This window comes from Nuphar pumila, chromosome 12 (assembly GCF_984573655.1).
Source record: "Nuphar pumila chromosome 12, dmNupPumi1.hap1.1, whole genome shotgun sequence".
Taxonomy (NCBI): domain Eukaryota; kingdom Viridiplantae; phylum Streptophyta; class Magnoliopsida; order Nymphaeales; family Nymphaeaceae; genus Nuphar; species Nuphar pumila.
The window spans coordinates 25122678-25142093 of record NC_143260.1 but is presented as its reverse complement, the minus strand read 5'-3'; positions in this window follow the sequence as shown (position 1 = coordinate 25142093).

Here is a 19416-nt window from a genome sequence, read left to right as displayed (position 1 = left end):
AGAGCCTGGTTAGTTCTGGTTTAAGAATTAAAATTCGATCAATTCAAGATAAGGGTTTGAATCAGGTTTGTTTATGAATTGTTGGGCAGAACCAGTTTCGGTGTCAGATTTAATTATCCTTAATGGGAAAGAATTATGATCCAATTTTTGGAGGGTAGGTTAAGAACATGTAGGGGCATCTAGGATTAATTTTACTAATCTGGACTAGGTATAGATTAGGAGATACATTATTTTAAGTTCGGTTATTTTTTTAAATCACAACAATAGTATGTTGTTTACAAAATTGGGTTCAGGAGAGGTACAGGCTTAAGGGGGGCTTGAGAAATAGGATCTAGCAACTTACTCGGGTTGGGAAAGGTGTCCTAAGGATTGAGAATGGTTTGGTCCTTCTAAGAAAGGTCCAAAAGTTGTGATGGTGTTGAGTTGGTCCAAGTTTGTCGAAGGAAGTTGATGAAGTCCACACATACACTACATACAATTTGGTTCTACATAGTACTTAGGTAATTTCAGACCTTAGAAGGGTTGGTACCATCTTACACTAACCATATTAACCTTAAGACAGAGTGAACAATTCAAGGGACCAGGGACTCACAGAGGTAAGGAAGGAGGAAAGAAGACGTAAGGAACAAAGGGGTAGAAGAGAAAGAGAGAGAGAGAGTTGACTTTATGGGGGCGATTTCTTAAAAGAGAGAAAGAATGAGACAACTTTGTTCAATATTTCATATCATGCTAAAAAATGAGGCCCATTTTTATAGGTCAAGGGGACTTCCATAATAGTATCACCATTCACAAGATGAATTAAATCAAAATAACAACTAACAAAACAATATTAACTCCTAGTTTTGTACTTAGAAAACCCTTCCCCAAGTCACCTTAACTAGGGGCCAACTTACTAAAACCTACTTGGGGTTCCACACTCTTTTAAGGTGGGACTCCAAAGGCCTATACAGTTTTCTTGGAGAGCCTTGAAGGCTCTTATGTGGCGCCAAGAGGTGTGACCCACTCTCCTTCACTTCCTTCTAAAGGGGGCGCACAAGGTGGGTCCCACTTGCCATAAATGAGGAGGGGCGCCCAAGGGGTCCCACATGGATGGCGCGGTAATTGCTTTGATGAGATGGCATGGATGAGATGTCATGACTTGCAAACTTTGGAGCTTGAATATTGAAACTGGTTCAGTCGTTCGGGGATTTGATTGTAATTTTTGGATCCTATGAGTTGGATCTGGGTCTGCAAATTTTGGAATCGCATCATATAACCTGCTCATATATTTATTTAATAATGAACCTACTAATACATACATTCATTCATTCATTGAAAAATAAATATGTTTATATGCACATACATTCATCCATTCATTTAAAGATAAATCAATTTATACATGTATTCATTTCATTCATCTAAAATAAACTAGCTCATTTATTTCATTGATTCTAAAATAAATCAACCCTTACACATATTATTATTTTTCATTCAATATAAACCAACTCTTAGAATCATTCATTCATTCATTTATCACCAAACATTTTATAACTTTGACCCTTTATAACTTCAACATTCACATATGAAACCTTGCAAAAAACACAACATATACACACAACTATCTTCATTCAATACTCTATAACTCTAATCCTTTATAACTTCAATATTTATATATGAAACCCTTAAAGAAACATAATATATACACATACATAAACACACAACTATCTTTATTCTAACACTTCAACTTCAATCCTTCATAACTACAACATTCACATATACACAAATATATAAGTCCAACCATCCATAATTTTGTCAAAGCTCATGCATACATTCATTTATTTATTAAAAAATAAACCTATTTATACATATATTTAATTGTTCATTCAAAAATAATTATACTCATACATACATTCATTTATTTATTCATTTAAAAATGAACATGTTCATACATTCATTCATTTTATTCATTCGAAATTAACTTTCTCATTAATTTTAAAATGAATATGCTCATACATGCATTCATTTTTTGTATTCATCGTGAATTAACTCTTACAATCATTTATTCGTCACTAAATGAACATGCTTATACATACATTCATCAATAATAAACTTGTTTATTCATAAATTTTTTTATTCATTATAAAATGAATATGCTCATACATATATTCATTCGTTCATTTAACTTGAAGTAGTTTTACAAGTTAAATTTTTATTAAAACATTTTTATGTGTGCTAGAAAAAACTAAACTTTATTGGCGCAACAAGTAGATGTGCCACTAAAAAACTTTTTTCTAATGCACTTCCTTTATGCACCCAAAAAAAACTTATTACACTATCAACTTAGTTTGGCTCAGTATAGCTTACTTTTTCACTGGCACTCAGTACATTAGCGCCAGTGACACTGACGCTAATTATATTAGCGCTATTAAAAATGATGGCACACTAGTAAATATATTATTTCGTGTGGTTCTCTTTTTAACTTACAAGTCTCCAACTGACAACCTAGCTAGATGTATTGGGCCCTTGTAGTCAAACAACATTTCATTCCATTTGTCATACGTATGCATGTTGCTGATGTCTATCAATGAGGGAAAGAAAAGGGATCCACACGTTACTTCTTTCAGCTTTTTGTGGCTTGTAGTGGAACAATTACTGGTCTACGCCTTATCTTGTTGCCCAAAATACCCCCCTATCATGCAAGAAATTGTAAATGGCAACGTTGTTTGTTGTGGGTTTTATGTCTTTTACTAATTTGTTTTACACCTTTCTAAAGGTGAATATGCCTGTCACAAACAAACATGAGATAAAATGTTTTCTATGTAATTTTCAAAATTGATAGAAAATATTTACTTCTGTTTTACGAAAAAACACAACCTTTAATAATGTTGCCTTTAATTCCAAATCATAATTGAGAGAGAGAGAGAGAGAGATTAGGAAAGCCATTTACATGGAGAACCTTTTAAAAAGTTAGAAAGAGAGAAATTAAAAAAGCTACCTAGACGCGGACATTAGATTACAAGAAGAGAGAGAGAGAGAGAGATCTGTATATTTTTGCATGTAAATTATATGTTTGTAAGGGCAAGCCCTTGTTGCCCAAGGGGGTTTGGTACAGTGGGATGGGGCCTTGGCTGCTAAACTCAAGGATCAATTCTCATAGGCGACTCCAGGTCAGGGGTCCTAACCTCAGAGTTTTATGCTGCCGGCATGACGATCATAAGGTAGGCAGGTTCAGCCAGCACCATCAGGTCTTGGTGAGGTTTCTTCAGGTTATAAATTTAAAAAAAAAGAAAAAGAAAAAATGGGCAAGCTGTTGTTCCAGTTTTTCACTAATTTGATATAAAGCAACATTCAAATATATAGCGTGGCTGCTTAGCATTGATGAATTGTCAATAATTCACTTAAATTCCCCTTTCTTGTCATAGCGTCGTTGTCATGAAAGATAATTATGATGATGCAAGGGAACAAGATGATAGAATGTCTTTTGGGAGTAGAGAAAACTGTCCGAAGCACAAAAAAACAACAACTGAACCCTTGTTTTTTTATTGGTATAGGCAAGCGGGGGGGATCGGGTTAGGCATATCCCTACCAGATATCTCTTAAGCCCCATGTGCGGAGGAATTCTAACCTGACCCTTCAACTTGGCACAGGACCCCGCTTACCACATGGGGGTACCACCTGGGTGATAAAAGCAACTGAACCCTTGTTTTTTTTCTTTTTATAGGCAAGCCCGCGTTAGGCAGACCCTACCGGATATCTCTTAAGCCCAAATGTGTGGAGGGATCTAACTTGGGCCTTCAACTTGGCACAGGACCCCGCTTACCACATTAGGGTACCACCTCGGTGGTAGAAACAACTGAACCTAGGGATGGCAGTGGGGCGGGGCGGGGTGGGGGACAAGGTCTCCACCCCCGCCCCACCTCAAGATTTTATCCTCCACCCCCGCCTCCGTCCTCGGCGGGGATGGATTTTATCCTCCACCCCCGCCTTCATCCCCGTTTCATGTCCTCCATCCCCGGTTCAAACGGGGATGAGGCGGGGCGGGGATATTGCGGGGAAAAGTGGTCGGGGCGGGGACGGGGCGGGGCGGGGAAAAGTGCACGTCCATCCCCGCCTCCATCCTCGGACGGGGATGGATTTTAACCTTCGCCTCCATCCCCATTTCATACCCTTCATCCCCGGTCCAAATGTGGCGAGGCGGGGTGGGGCCCCGCTTTCCCCCGGTCCACTGCCATCGCTAACTGAACTTTGTATCACAGAGGCATGCCGCTTTACCAATGGGGGCTCTGTAGGAGCGGTTAGTGGACGTCGTTACCATGTGTTGGGACGTTGCAAGTTCAAAACCCAATGGTATGTTGTGTAACTGGTGTGCCTTTCAAAAAAAAAAGACATGCCACTTCGACCACGTATCTCTGATGACATGACTTTTAGCTCTAAGAAATGAGCTGAAATCAAATTTGATCACATCTCGGACATGTTTGACTACGTCGGACACCGCAAAACATCTGCCTATGGACGTTCTCATCCAATTAAAAAAAAAGCAAAAAAAAAAAATTGCTTTTCATTATGGTATTTTATTTATCATTTTCCTTATTTGATAAGCTTAAAAAGGCCCGTCAAGGCATGTTTGATGGTTTGTTCAGGATGAACAAGAACATAATATTGGTTCTATGTGTTCTATAATAACTGTATCAAGTTCAATCGTTTGTTTGGACCATACTCGGATATCGTGTTTCAAATGTCCTACGTTTGATGAGCAAATAACTTGGATAAGAGTCAAAAAAACAAAAGACCACAAAATGCAGAAACAAGATGTCTTTCAAAGGCTAAAAACAAAATCATTTTATCTTTCACCGTGTTTGGGCAAATTCTAAAAATTGTACTGCTAGATTTTGAATAACAAGCCCGCCAATTAATCTTTGTACTGTCCATCTGTCTGAGCAAGTTGCCTCTCCCCACCATTCACAAATAAGAGTCCTAACACCCTCCTCCTTGAGCCACCGTAACTCCAATTTAAAGGATCCCCAAACATTAATATTTTTCTCGCCCCAAAACACACTACAAGAAACATGTGGATTAGCGACGACCTAAATCCGTCGCTAATTCGTCGCTAAACAGTTTAGCGACGGATTAACGTCGGATTAGAGACAGATAGCTTTCATCGCGAATTGTTCGACGCTAAGTAGCGACAAAACTTATTCGTCGCTAATTTGCGATGGATTAGAGACGGAAATGATCTGTCGCGAGTCTGTCACTATTTTAAATTAACGATGGATAATATCCGTCGCGAGTCCTTCTCTATTTTAAATTAGCGACGAATAATATTTGTCACTAATCCGTCGCTAAATTTAAAAAAAAATTGCTCGCTGTCGGGAGGTATTCCGGCAGCAATAAGCCGGACTTGGAGCAATTAGTCAGCGGCGACGGAGGAGGAGGACGACCCACCACCGGATCCCAACAAGTCGTACTCCCTCGACCCCAAGATCTCCGATTGGGTCTCGCAGAGGTCGAAATGGACCGATCTCGTTGTTGACGGCCATGACGGAGATGAGGCCGGTGTCGGGGCGGATGGCATCGCGAAGGTAGTCAGAGCCGACAGGGAGTTAGGTGGCGTGGAAGCGACCTGCTCCCTGGCGCGCTCGACCGCCTCGTCCGACTCTCCGTCGTAGAGGTGAGTGCGGGAATGGGGGTTGCTGAAGCGGCCAGTGAAGAAGGGCAGCATCGCGTCCAGCACCCGCGGGTCCACCAGCGACGTCGCTTGCATGTCCAGGTACAACGGTCGCCCCGCGATCCGCACGCCCTTCATCGAGATTCCTCCACCTCCTCTGCTGCGTCAGAGTTGGGCGACGACAGTCGCGGTGGTCGACATCGTCCGGCAGGATCGTCCGGTGAGTCTTACTGCGGCGAGCATGAGGCTCGGCTTCATCGACCAGCGGGAGCACGAGGCTCGGTTTAAATCGAACATTAATTTAAATTTCGAACGAGGGAGAGAGGTAAAATTTCGCGCATTAGGTGGGACGGTTTAAATCGAAAATTAGCTATGGATTTAGCGAGGGAATTTTTCTGTCGCAAATTAGCGACGGAAAAATTCCCTCGCTAAATTCGTCGCTAATTTCCTACAGTTTTGCAATGAAAATTTTTTGTCGTCGATCTGTCGATAATTAGCGACGGATTTGAGATGGAATTTATACCGTCGCTAATTTCAAAAATATTTCAAAGATTGGCGACGGATAATGTTCTCTCGCTAAGTCCGTCGCTAATTTGTGACGAAAAAAATCCGTCGCTAATAAGGGTTTTTCTTGTAGTGACAAGTGAATGCGTGAGTAGTCTTACACTAATATATGTTTGGCGAATGCACTCACACTACAAGAAAAACATTAATTATCGTCAGAAATTTGCGATGAATTATTTTAGTCGTAAATTTGTAACAGATTAGATAGAGAAAACTAGTCGTCCTTAAATTGAAATTAGTGGCAGAATTAGCGACAAAAATATTTTATCTCAAAATCCATCGCTAAACAGCAACGGAAATATTCTGTCTCAAAATTCATCGCTAATTAGCGATAAAAACATTCCATCACAGAATCTGTCATTAATTAGCGATGAATTTTGAGATAGAATATTTCTGTCGCTACTTTTCGATTTAAACTGGCCCATCTAGGGTGCGATTTTTTCCCTCACTCTCGCTCTCTCCCTCGTAAAAGCCCTAATCGAGCATTCTCTATCTCTCTCTCCCCCCCCACCCCCACCCCCATTTCATTTTGTTCTTTCACTGCCACAGTGATGCCCCTTTCCCTTGTCCACAGTCGGCCTGAGCCGGGTGTTATCGCCTGCACGATTTCATTTGGTCTCCAACTTGAAGAAAAAAAGGAGTTCATGTTTTCTTATTGAGTGGGTTGTTTAGAACAAAGGCTTCATTTCTATCTTCTCCCTTTTAGCCTCTTTTATTATTATTATCTGGGTGTGTGGGAGATTCATGAAGGTGTGTTATGAAAACTCCGATTTCTTTTCCATTTTGGTGGATTTTTTTTCTGTTTTTTCTTTTTTGTTAAATATTATGAATGTAATGTGTCACCCATTTTGATTTTGCTGGACCATTTGTTTCTATTGCTTTTCTCTGTGGATTTTGTGATGAATTAAGTAACATTGATTTCTTGTGAATTAATGTATTCATTTTTTTTTATTACTGTAGGAAAATAAAGATGGTGTTGACCCTTATCTTTTGTTAGGGTTCTTAATTTATGGCATGTGATGAAGCTGAAAGAATGATGGAATGCTCAAATTTGAGTGCTTGGTGGCCTTTTGTGGTGTTTGATACGGTTAGCTATGAAGTTGCTAAAATTGAAAAAACTTGTTTATTACAATTTGAACAAATAAATTATGTTTTTGTTTGAGGACATTTGGTTTAGTTTCTGAAGCCTTTTTTGGTATAAAATAATTTAAAATGGGGCATCAAAAGCATCAGAAAATCACATTAATAACATTTCTTGTTGATGCTTTTTTGTTCAGTTGCATAGTAACTGCTTTCCATATTCAGGAATTCAATATCAAAGGTGTATTCAGCTATGTATATTGAAAATGTTACAGACCTTGCGTTTGATGATATTGCTCCTCAGGACCCTGACTTTATATCAATTCAAGGTGATCAATAAGATTTGCTTCTAGGCCTCAAGGAAGTTCCACTAGGCTTGTTGAAATTTGAAAGTTTTTATTTTTATGTATATGGCATGGTCACCTAACTGATAATGCACAATATAGGCTTAGCAAAAGCAAGACTTATCTCAAGCAAACTTTTCGTTTGAAAGGGAGCAAGATAATTTTTTATTTTTCCCTGACAGGTAGCTTACTTGGTATCTCATAGATATGGTCCTTGTCAATGTGCATTTCTCGTAATCTGCACCTGAAGTTCATAAAACATGCTAGATGATATAACAGTCTTTTTTTTTCTTTATTGCATAAAGTGATGTGTCTTTTGCTTCCTAACTTTTTCTTTCCACCCAAAAATGCATTACAACCCTCTCTCACGTTAGGACCTGGTGAGTTGGAAGATGGCGGTTGAGAAACGTCAGATCCCAGAAGTTGATAAAAAGGTTATTCTTATTCAATATCTAGTTATTTTAGTAGCTCGGATTTTTATGGAGGTAGAAAACTTAAGCTTTGCATTAATTGCTTTCAGACGCTTTATCAGCATTCTGGTTTCATTAACATAGATAGAATAAGTCCAAATGCTTGGCCTGCTCTTATGGCTGATATATCTGCTGGAGAACAAGGGATAACAACACTTGCTTTTGGTATGAAAATATTCATTCAATATTTATATGTAAGTAAATGCTTCATTCAAACACTAGAAAATACACTTTGACTCTCTTTTTATTGTCTAAACATAGGTTATACAAGATTATTTCAACCTGATAAACCAGTCACAAAAGCACAAGTTGTTATTGCTCTTGCTGTTGGTGATGCTGCAGAAGTTGTTATCGAGACCCCATTAACTATTTGAGCCTCTCAAGTTTTGTGTGGTTTTTATTTCTTCAGCCTTCACTTCCACTAAGTAATAGACCATTCAATGTTGATTGTTCTTTGAGAACAACTCTTCCCTGTAAAAATGTCCCTTGTGTTTATTGATTCCATTTTATGTTAAAGATCTTTTTTTTAGTTACAGCTAAGCGTCTAGTTTAGTGATATGTAGATTATCATTTTACATAAGTAAATATTTCAGGGCCCATTCAATATTGTGTGAGAAAATTTATTTGTCAGTCACAATCACTGTTATATTGAAATATTCGTCTTCCAAAGTGATGATAGACTTCATGAACTAAAGGTGAATGCTTTTTTCCTCTGGGCACTTCCAAGTTTCAGCTTTTTTGGATATGGTTGAGTAGCATTACTTATATTAGGATATTAAAAATGGAGACAACTTTATTATGGAAAGGGATTTTAGTATTTTTTGAAATCACGAGTACAACACAACAACTTTGCAGACAGTCATTGGTCCTAGTACTGTTGTTAGCAAGGGACATTAAAGTATGTATTATTGTGGATCTTGTCAACTGGTTTTAGTTGGTTGTTAGTCCAGAACATCAGATGATATTGATAGGTGCATGACCAACTTAGGTCATTGAATCTGGAACTATCTGTGTTTGTATCTTCCTCTTTGTGTGCACAGTAACATTATCGTTTAAGGGATAATCACAATTTTTGACTTTTTCTTCAATTCATCACAGTTTTAAAAGATTTCTTCCAAAAACAATAAAAACTCAAATAAATTGTATAATGCAAGGAAGCGGCTCACTGAAGAATGCAAGGAAGTATACACAACTTATATAAATTGTATAACGAGAAATTTTTTTCTCGATATTTATATTTCAAACAATTTTTTTTAAAATTTTGTGATGGATTAGCGACGGATATTATTCATCGCTAATATTTGGTTTTGCGACAGAATGTAATCCATCGTTAATCTGTCGCTAAAAAAGTGACAGATTAGCGACGGATATGTATATGTCGCAAAACCAAATTCGTGCCTATTTAAAGACGAACTTGTGATGGATCACGTCCGTCGCTAATCCATTGCAAATTAGCAATGAAAGTAGCGACAGATCAGTTTTGTCGCTAATTAGCGACCAAGAATATGCGACGAATGTTAATCCGTCACTAAACACATTTAGTGACGGATAGCGCCCATCGCTAATCCGCATTTTTCTTGTAGTGTCATATCATGCAACCTTAATAACATTGGTGAGGAAACCAAAAAACAGCCAAGCTCCTGCATTACCGGAGGTGACCACTTCTTCCACCATGTGAATCTTACCCCTTGCATTGGAAGCTCCGATAGGTCTCAATTGTTCATGAAATCCACAAACCTTCTCATGTTTCACGTGTATAGTTGTGGTCTGTTGGAGTCCTCCAACACAAGGATAGAGTTAGAATCCCAACCAATGCACATTGATTCGTGTCCCGTCCGACCACAAGCCCTCTTCAATGTGGTGGTGCATAGACTGTTGTGACGAAAGATCGTTCCCCATATCTGAAAATAGGATGGATATCGAGAACTCCCCCATAAATGAGACTCAACCTATTATGCATTCCTTCCAAGCAATCAGGGTCCCACCCACTCTACCCTTTGTTGGCAAGAAAGCGAAATTGCATCTCTCCCAAATCAAAATCTTTGGGGCCTCAAATAAGTTAAATAACTGCATTTTTAGTCTCTTGGACGCAAACTATACCAAGTATCTTTTTTTTCTCGTTTTGTGACTGACACTAAATATTTACAAGGAGAATTACAATGTATAAGAAGCCGGTTGTCCTGCTCTCCTTCTAAGCCTTAGGTTCGATAGTTCATCGCCCTACTGTCTTTTTTTCTAAATAATAAAATTATCATTCTCAAAAAAAAAATATATTGGGGTAATTTTGCAAAATAAATTTTGGAACAATTTCAGAAAAAGACACGGTAAGCAATCTCGTCGTTTGCAAATTCTTGTATGACGTGGGTTACGTGGGTATTTGGCTCATGTCAAAATTTTCAGCAACAATTTCAAAAGGGACATAAAATCCACGACAAACAATCAAGTTATTTTGAAATTCCTATAATGAATCCAACATTTTGCACATTAATACCCCGAATCCCTCCTTTATAAGTAATATATATATATATAGAGAGAGAGAGAGAGAGAGTAATGCGCTCCTGCCCACCTTATCGTTGTTCTGCCCTCCTTCAAAAATCATTGTTTTTGATATTTTTTTTCACGTCTAACAGTATAGATCTGATCTATGTTTTGTTTAGTGGGAACCGGCTTTTGAATCACCAAAATCTGACTTGTATACAGGTTTTTTGGGTGATCCAAAATCAATGGCTATTAAGATTTTAGTTTTTCCCGTCTCATAAAAACATGATTCATTCTCAATAAATCTATCATGCTAAGCACATCTAACGGTTCAGATCTATCATAAAACATTTCAAAACTATGACGAGAAATGAGACCTAATATGTTCAATTCTCATATATATATATATATATATATATATATTGGTGACTCTCCTAAGACAAGAGGTAAGCCCACAAAGTTTTATGCATAGCGACAGTGAATAGGTTTTTACTGGTGCTAAAATAGCACTAGAAAAAAAGACCTTTTTTGGCTCTAAATTAATGCCAGGAAAATGCATTTTCTGACATTTTTAGTGCTAATGATAGTATTTTTCTCATGTAGTGGACTTGGGTTAGGTTTAGAGGTGGGCATCGGGCTGGCCCGGGCCCATTTAGACCTTGGCTTGTTGGGCTTTAAGTGCGGCCCAACGCGTTAGTTTTGGCCTAGTTCTTAATGAGCTCGGGTTTGAAGAGCAGCCCAATGGGGTCAATGTGAAGTGGGTCGGGTCTAGCCTGAACCAACCCAAATCTATTTATAAATAGTAATAATTAACAAGTTCTCAACTTCCCGTATACAACTAATTATCTTTTTAGTTTTCATAGAATTAATTCAATTAATTAGGTAAATAGTAATAGTTACTAACTTACTATATAATATTTATTTTTTTATTATAATATTATTAAAACTAATAAATAGCTCAAGCCCATCGAGTCGACTCGGTAGCTCGCAGGCCGTCCCGATCCTGGCCCACGTATATAACGGGTTAGGCTTTAGCCAGTATCTAACGGGCTCAGACCTAAAATATTGGCCCATCGGACTGCTTGCTCGTTACACACCCTTAGTTAGGTTTGGTCAAGTCAAATGTCAAGTCTTGTTTATAGGTTTGGATAGGGTTTAAGCAGGGTTAAAAAAAATCAAGTTCTCTCAATATATAACTCAATAAATGCTATAAAAATGAGAGATAGTTCATGACACGTTAGAAAAGCTTGGGTTAAAATGTTAGGTTCAGGAGATTTGGGGTTGCAGAAATAAAATTCTTCAAAGTTTTGGGTTTGTTTTGGATCTAGATTTTGTTCAGTTTTTGAAAGACCCTAAATGATTGAATTATTTTCCTAAAAAATGTCAAAAATATCCCAAAAATTAGGATTAGGCTAAGGACAGGTTAGAAAAAGTTTGATTAAAATTTAAGAGCCTTGTTAGTTCTGGTCCTAATTTTGTACTTAGAAAACCCTGCCCCAAGTCACCTTAAATAAGGCCCAACTTGCTAAAGCCTACTTGGGGTTCCACACCCTTTTAAGGAGGGACTCTAAAGGCCTATATACATTTTTCTTGGAGAGCCTTGAAGGCTCTTATGTGGCGCCAAGAGGTGTAACCCACTCTCCTTCACTTCCTTCTAGAGAGGGCGCACAAGGTGGGTCCCACTTGCCATAAATGAGGGGGCACCCAAGGGGTCCCATGTGGATGGCGAGGTAATTGCTTTGATGATATGGCATGGATAAGGTGTCATGACTTGCAAACTTTGGAGCTTGAATATTGAAATCGGTTCTTCCGTCCGGGGATTCGATTGTAATTTTTGGATCCTATAAGTTGGATCTGGGTCTGCAAATTTTGGAATCGCATCATATAACCTGCTCATACATTTATTTAATAGTGAACCTACTAATACATACATTCATTCATTAATTAAAAAATGAATATGTTTATATGCACATACATTCATCCATTCATTTAAAGATAAACTAGTTCATACATTTATTCATTTCATTTATCTGAAATGAACTAGTTCATTTATTTCATTCATTCTAAAATAAATCAACTCTTACACACATTGTTATTTTTCATTCAATATAAACCAACTCTTAAAATCATTCATTCATTAATCACCAAATACTCTATAACTTCAATCCTCTATAACTCCAATATTCACATATGAAACTCTGCAAAAAATACAACATATACACATACATAAACACACGACTATCTTCATTCAATACTCTATAACTCTAACCATTCATAACTTCAATATTTATATATAAAACCCTTAAAGAAATACAATATATGTACATACATAAACACACAACTATCTTCATTCTAACACTTCATAACTTCAACCCTTCATAACTCTAACATTTACATATACACATAAATAACTCTAACCATTCATAATTTCATCAAGCTCATGCATACATTCATTTATTTATTAAAAAATAAATATGTTTATACATACATTCAATTATTCATTCAAAAATGAATATGCTCATATGTACATTAATTCATTTATTCATTTAAAAATAAATCAGTTCATACATTCATTCATTTTATTCATTCGAAATAAAATTCATTCTAAAAGGAATATGCTCATACATACATTCATTTTTTATATTCATCATGAACTAACTCTTACAATCATTTATTTGTAACTAAATAATCATGCTTATACATATATTTATCAATAATAAACTTACTTATTCATATATTATTTTATTTATTAAAAAATAAGAATGCTCATACTATATTCATTCATTTAACTTAATGTAGTAGTTCATACATTCATTCATTTAACTTGAAGTAGTTTCATAAGTTGTTTTTTTATTGAAACATTTTTTATGTGCGCTAGAAAAAACTAAACTTTATTGGCGCAACAAGAAGATGTACCAGTAAAAAAAACTTTTTTCTAGTTTACTTCCTCTATGAACCAGAAAAAAAATTATTATACTAGCACCTTAGTTTGGCTCAGTATAACTTAGCTTTTCACTGATACTAAGTATATTAGTGTCATTCAAACTGATCTTTTTACTGGCACACTAGTAAATATATTATTTCGTGTGGTTCTCTTTTTAACTTACAAGTCTTCAACTGACAACCTAGCTAGGTGTATTGGGCCCTTGTAGTCAAACTACATTTCATTCCATATTTCATACGTATGCATGTTGCTGATGTCTATCAATGAGGGAAGAAAAGGGATCCACACGTTACTTCTTTCAGCTTTTTTGTGGCTTGTAGTGGAACAATTACTGGTCTACGCCTTATCTTGTTGCCCAAAATACCCCCCTATCATGCAAGAAATTGTAAATGACAACGTTGTTTGTTGTGGGTTTTATGTCTTTTACCAATTTGTTTTACACCTTTCTAAAGGTGAATATGCCTGTCACAAACAAACATGAGATAAAATGTTTTCTATGTAATTTTCAAAATTGATAGAAAATATTTACTTCTGTTTTAAGAAAAAACACAACCTTTAATTCCAATTCATAAATGAGAGAGAGAGATATTAGGAAAGCCATTTACATGGAGAACCTTTTAAAAAGTTAGAAAGAGAGAAATTAGAAAAGCTACCTAGACGCGGACATTAGATTACAAGAGAGAGAGAGACAGAGAGAGATCTGTATATTTTTGCATGTTTTATGCATGTAAATTATATGTTTGTAAGGGCAAGCTGTTGTTGCCCAAGTGGGGTTGGCACAGTGGGGTGGGGCCTTGGCTGCTAGACGAGCACTCAAGGATCAATTCTCATAGGAGACTCCAGGACAGGGGTCCTAACCTCAGAGTTTTACGACGATCATAAGGTAGGCAGGTTGAGCCAGCACCATCAGGTCTTGGTGAGGTTTCTTCAGGTTATAAATTTAAAAAAAAAGAAAAAATGGGCAAGCTGTTGTTCCAGTTTTTCACTAATTTGATATAAAGCAACATTCAAATATATAGCGTGGCTGCTTAGCATTGATGAATTGTCAATAATTCACCTAAATTACCCTTTCTTGTCATGAAAGATAATTATGATGATGCAAGGGAACAAGATGATAGAATGTCTTTTGGGAGTAGAGAAAACTGTCCGAGGCACAAAAAACAACTGAACCCTTGTTTTTTTTCTTGGTATAGTCAAGCGGGGGGGTCAGACATATCCCTACCAGATATCTCTTAAGCCCCATGTGTGAAGGGCCTTCAACTTGGCACAGGACCCCCGCTTACCCACCTCGGTGGTAAAAGCAACTGGACCTTATTTCACAGGGACTTGCCACTTTATCAAATGGGGGCTCCATAGGAGCTGTTAGTGGACGTTGCAAGTTCAAAACCCAATGGTATCTTGTGTAACCGGCGTGCCTTTCAAAATAAAAAAGGACATGCCACTTTGACCACGTATCTCTGATGATACATTCTTATATGTGACATGACTTTTAGCTCTACGAAACGAGCTGGAGTCAAATTTGATCACATCTGACATGGTCAGACATTTTTGACTACGTCGGACACCACAAAACATCTCCCCATGGACGTTCTCATCCAATTTTGAAAAAAGAGAAACTACAACAACAACTACGCCTTCATCCCAAAACAATTGGGGTCGGCGATATGAACCAACAAAGAAAATCATTCTGGGTCTTCCACATGAATCCTTCTCCTCCATTCATTTCTATCCAATGCCATGTCCTTTCCTATCACCTCCATCCATGTCTTCCTAGGCCTACCCCGACCTCTTTTAACTAATATATTTTCCCATTTCTCCATCCTTCTAACTGGAGCATCATTAGGCCTTCGTCGAATATGTCCAAACCACCGTAAACGATTCTCTCTCATCTTATTTTCAATGGGTGCAACACCTACCTTCTTACGTATATCCTCGTTTCGAATCTTATCTTTTATTGTATTTCCACACATCCATCTAAGCATACGCATCTCAGCTACACTCATTTTTTTAATATGATCTCTCTTGGCAGCCCAACATTCCGTACCATATAGTAAAGCGGGCATAATAGTCGTCCTATAAAACTTTTCCTTCAACCGCAATGGCATTCTACGATCGCACAACACTCCAGTTGCACTCTTCCATTTCATCCACCCAACCTTTATCCTATGATTTACATCTCCATCAATTTCTTCATACTTTTGAATGATAGATCTCAAATATTTGAAACAATCATCCACCGGTATTTCTTGCTCACCAAACTTCACTACACTCCCATCTCTATTTCGTTGCTTACTAAATCGACATTCCATGTATTCTGTCTTACTCTTACTCAACTTAAAACCTCTTGCTTCCAATGTCTGTCTCCATAATTCTAACTTAGCATTAACCTCAGCTCTAGACTCATCAATCAAAATAATATCATCAGCAAACAACATACACCACGGCACATTTTCTTGAATTGATCTCGTAAGCTCATCCATCACTATAGCAAATAGGAAAGAGCTTAAAGCAGATCATTGATGTAACCCAACCGTTATAGGAAAATTGGTTGTCACCCCTCCACAAGTGCGGACATTGGTTACTACTCCTTCATACATATCTTTAATTATACTAATGTACTTGAGAGAAACACTTTTCTTCATCATTGTCCACCAGAGAACGTCCCTAGGTACTCTATCGTAAGCCTTCTCCAAATCAATAAAAACCATATGCAAATCTTTGTTCCTCTCTCTATTTCTCTCAATAAGTTGTCTAAGAAGATGTATAGCTTTCATAGTAGATCTTCCAGGCATAAAACCAAATTGATTCTCCGATATCATGACAACCTTCCTCAACCTAGACTCAATCACCCTCTCCCAAAGTTTCATAGTATGACTCATGAGTTTTATACCACGATAGTTTGTGCAATCTTGTATATCACCCTTATTCTTATATAGAGGCACCAAAGTACTCTTCCTCCACTCATTAGGCATCTTATTTGTCCGCCAAATCTTGTTAAAAAGATTTGTCAACCATTCTAAACCTTTCTCTCCCAAGCATTTCCAAGCCTCGATAGGTATACCATCTGGGCCAACTGCCCTTCTTCATTTCATTTTCTTTAAATCCTCCATAATTTCTTTCTTTTGAATCTTGCACACGAAGTCACGATTCATCTCATGAAAAGGAATGGAAATGTCTCCAAGATCCTGAGCATGACTTTCATTAAATTGCTTATCAAAATAATCTTTCAATCTCTCCTTAATCTCCTCATCTTTGACTAAAACCCTTTGCGTTTCATCTTTGATACATCTAACCATACCCAGATCCCTCGATTTCCTATCTCTCATTTTTGCAATCCTATAAATATTCTTCTCACCCTCTTTGGTATCCAACTTGTCATAAACCTCCTTATATACCTTATCCCTCGCGTTCCAAACTACTTTTTTAGCTTCCTTCTTTACTATCATATACTTTTCCAAATTCTTATTATCACGACTTTTACTTAGATTTCTATAACACTCTCTTTTAACCTTAATAGTTAATTTGACATCCTCGTTCCACCACGATGTATCCTTACCTAGCGGTGCACCGCCTTTAGACTCACCCAATACCTTCTTAGCCACCTTTCTCATGCCACCCGCTATCTTATTCCACATAGATTATGAATCCTCCTCGAGACACCAATCAACTTCCTTAACTATCCGCTCTACAAACATTCCTTGTTTAGCTCCTTTCAGTGCCCACCACTTAATTATAGGATTTATCCTATGTCTATCCCTTTTGCGACATTGTCTAATTCTAAGATCTAAAATTAAGACTCTATGTTGTGTAGCTACACTTTCTCCCGATATAACCTTACAATCGATGCAACAACCCCTATCTCTCTTTTTAAGTAGGAAAAAATCTATCTGACTCGTATTAACCCCACTTTTAAATGTTACTTGGTGAGACTCCCTCTTCCTAAACCAAGTGTTTGCTAAGATCATATCATAGGACAAACCAAAATCTAAAATCCTTTCTCCACTATCGTTTCTTTCTCCTATACCATAGCCTCCATGGATACTCTCAAATCCATCCCTACTAATGCCTACATGCCCATTAAGGTCACTGTTGATGAAAAGCCTTTCTCCATAAGATATCCCTTGTACTACTCCATCTAAATCTTCCCAAAATTGACGCTTAGTGGAATCATCTAAACCTACTTGAGGTGCATAAACACTAATAATATTAATAATATCCGTACCTAATACTAATTTAATAAGTAAAATCCTATCACCTTTCCTACGAACCTCAACTACATTATCTATAAACTCACGACTCAAAACAATCCGTACTCCATTCCTATTCCTATTTATTCCTGTATACCAAATCTTATATCCCCAAGGTTCTATCACTTTTGCTTTCTCACCTACCCATTTGGTCTCTTGTAGACATAAAATATCAATCTTTCTCCTACACATAACATCTACTAACTCTACCAACTTACCAGTTAAAGACCCTATGTTCCAAGTGGCTAATCTAATTTTATGGTCTTGGACTAACTTTTTTACCCCCACCCGTCCAACAAAGTGAGGAAACCCTTGCCTATTTGACACCACACCCGGGCGCCGGTGTGACGCGTCGCTTCCGGGCGACGACCTAGCAACCCTTGCCCATTTATCACTGCCTCCGGGCCTATAGAGTACAGTGTGTCGCTCAGTAGGGAACGCCCCAACAAAATTCTCATATTGGTTCATATTCATAAGGTATGACTAAGTTTTTATGTTGGCTGTCACAGGCCTACCGCAACCCTCCTCCTTTATCCGGGCTTGGGACCGGCAGTTATACACAGGCGGAGTTAAAAAAGAGAAACTAAACAAAAAAAATAACTTTACATTATGGTATTTTATTTACCATTTTCCTTATTTGATAAGCTCAAAAAGGCCCTTCAAGGCATGTTTGATGGTTTGTTCAGGATGAACAAAAAAGACAGAACATACAATTGGTTCTGTGCATTCCGTAACAACTGTATCAAGTTTATTGTTTGTTTGGACCATACTGGGATATATTGTTCCAAATGTCCTATGTTTGATGAGCAAACAACTTAGATATGAGTAGGAAAACAAAAGACACCACAAAATGCAGAAACATCTTATATAGATGTCTTCTAAAGGCTAAAAACAAAATCATTTTATCTTTCACCTTGTTTGGGCAAATTCTTAAGATTGTACTGCTAGGTTTTGAATAACAAGTCCACAATTGTTAATTCAAATTCAAGCTCAACAAACTTGAATACTAATACCCATCAAAGAAAAACAAAAGGATCACACATAGAATCGTGTGAGACAGCTTCTTGATCAATATGAATACAACAACAAAGATGGCATCAACAACATATTCAATCTAAAACAAAAAAAAATCTTAGATTTTACAAAAAACAAAAAATCGATATGCATAAGAATGACAAAGATGGCATCAACAGTCAATCAAAAACCAAAAATCCTAGATTTCATAAAAAAAAAAAGTCAATACTTTAACAGATTCAATCAAAACCAAAAATCCTACATTTCACAAAAAAAAAAGCGAATATGCGTAAGAATAACAAAGTCGACATCAATAGATTCAATCTAAAACCAAAAGTTCAAGATAGAGAAGAAGAAACCATCAAGCAAAAAAATACTTAAGCACGATGCCCAGATCATAAAAACAGCAAAAATTTCACTGGAACAAAAGATATTTGCAGAGGGATGATGATCAAGTGGTCGACATTTGCTTCTTTTGAAGGGTTGGGTGAGTAACCATACGTCCCCAACAACGGACGCGGTGTGCTCTGACTCTTCAATTGATTTGGGCCAACCTGTCTCTGTAACCCTCGACCGGCTCGTGTTATTTTTGTAACAGGGGGGTGGTGGAACGGAAATGACGTTCATTTTT